Source organism: Oryzias melastigma, linkage group LG24 (genome assembly GCF_002922805.2).
Source record: "Oryzias melastigma strain HK-1 linkage group LG24, ASM292280v2, whole genome shotgun sequence".
In the NCBI taxonomy this organism is placed as follows: Eukaryota; Metazoa; Chordata; class Actinopteri; order Beloniformes; family Adrianichthyidae; genus Oryzias; species Oryzias melastigma.
In genome coordinates, this window is record NC_050535.1 from 2,799,655 (window position 1) to 2,801,965 (window position 2,311).

The window sequence follows — 2,311 nt, forward strand, 5'->3', positions numbered from 1 at the left end:
AAACCAAAACAAGTTATAGGACATTGCTGATTGGATGATGATATTTGTCCATCATTTTAACTGAAAGTTGGAAAACATGATGCTTATGCTAAGCATTAATCATTGACTGAATAATCACTGGACATATCAACCCTTCCTCTCTAGTGTTTCCAAACAGGAAGTACCAAGAAGGTCAAACTACCAGACTTTCATTGAGAAATAGACAGTTCTTAGTCATTTTGTTTATGGATACATTCTTCTTAACATTTTCTTTCTAATCCTGTTTCATTGGCCCCACCCCCAACATTTGATTGACAGATTCTCCTGAGCCATTTTCAGTGGAAATGGTGTGGACTTCCAACAAGCTCACTTACGATTGGCCACAGTAGCTCTTCTACAAACACAACTCAGACGGACCAATTACTGCCGATGGGTTTCAAAATGGCGGCAGGCAAACAGGAAGCCAAAGTGACGAATTGTCTCAATTCACGAGGGCCGGAGGTAAGGTATTTTCAATGGAGGCCTTGATATGTCCAGTCATTTTATCGTTAATTGTACTAAACTTTATTACCATTGAAGACAAAGACTCAAAAATCTAATGTCATCATCCATTTAGCGATCTCCCATACTTACTTTTTCCATTTTTGTATTTGTGTATATTTATTAAAGTTCCACTCCGACTGTCAGGCGGGAGCCATCTCAAGAGTGCTGAACACACTACATCTCCCAGCAACCCCAGTGTGCAGTTCGTGGATGAAGCTCACCTGACTCTCATTTGTCAATCTGCACAGAGCCTCACTCAGTGCGAAGTATTGTTTGTGCCATTCCTGCATTACCGAGCATTTCCATCTGGACCTGATCCTCTTTTTCTGATCCTGCTTTGACTATGCTTATCCTTCTCTACCCAATGTCTGATCTCTGATTCCCCCATGCTCGTGTTTGACCTGCCTGACCCTGATTTAGCTTTGGGGACTTTCAGCCATGCTTCCACACGTCATCCTGTCCTGTCTGAGCTAATAAACCTGCTGGAACCAGCTGTCTGCCCATTTGTGACACAGATCATCTGCTGACATATTTTTAAATCGCTCCCAGTTGTTTTTTTAGTTAAGATTTTGTCGTTTCAAGCCAAAATTTAAAAGAAAAAAAAACATGTCTTCTTGGACAGAGTTAATCAGGAATTAATCTTTGAGTTGTGGGCGGGGCTTTTGGAGAGAGCCTGCTTTCTAGACTGGTCTGGTGATACGATTTGTATCACGATACAGGTGTCATGACACGATACACATCCCGAGATATCCCAAGATGGTACCAGACAATCTTTCAAATTTTTTTAAATGAATAACTTAAGAGTGATCTGAATACTAATACATTTTATTCAATGATCAGAACAGTAAGTACTGCATCTGTATCTAATAAACAAATGGCTTTAATCAAATCAGATTCATGATGCCTTTCTTAAGGTAATTTAAGAAACTTAAAGTGGAAAACAAAAAAAAGACTGAACTTTGTTTTTAAATAACAATTGAACATCGCCTCCGCAGTGTTTTATATCGATTCATGTATTGCCAAATAAAGTATTGCAATATATGACTGAACCGATATTTTCTTACACTCCTACTTATCACTTAAACTCCCCCACTAACTTACAGTCCCTCATAACCCCAACCTAACATGGCGAGCAATAATGGAGCATGAAGTTTTAAACAAGAATCAAGCTCAGATGAGGAAAATTGATCTATTTGTGTGGCAATTATAGTTTCTACATAACAACTTTTCAAATATTTCTGGTGCATTTGACTAAAGAAATACCCAGAAATACAGTTTTAATCTTAATTTTTTTTGTGTATGTCTTTCATCATGAGAGAAATGCTACAAGAACACACTGAGAACATAATTGTCATTGGAGTCTTTAATGTTTCATGTTTGTTTACTTTTTTTTTGTTATTATGTTATTTGTTTTTTTAATTGTGATCTTTAAAATGTTTTTGTCGGTGTGATTTGCCCCTTCCGGGCCACCGTAGTTTTCCTCTCATTGGCTTCATCTTGGATTTAATGACACTTTGCAGAAGCAGCCGAGCGCACGGGGGGCCACCAGGAGTTTACAGGAGCAAAACTTTAAGGGCAGCAGGAAGTTTACAAAGCGTTGACGCGGGGACAAAAAGTCAACAAACAGCCCCAGCCGTCAGGCTCCTCTCTATCCCCACGACACCCAACAGGGAAGGCGAGTCCTCTCCTGAGAGCGCGATGCGCCGCGTCTCCAGGTGACAGATATGTCACACCACCAAAAACCCTGTGGCACAATTATGCTTCTGTTGCGGAGCAGCCGAGAGGGGGT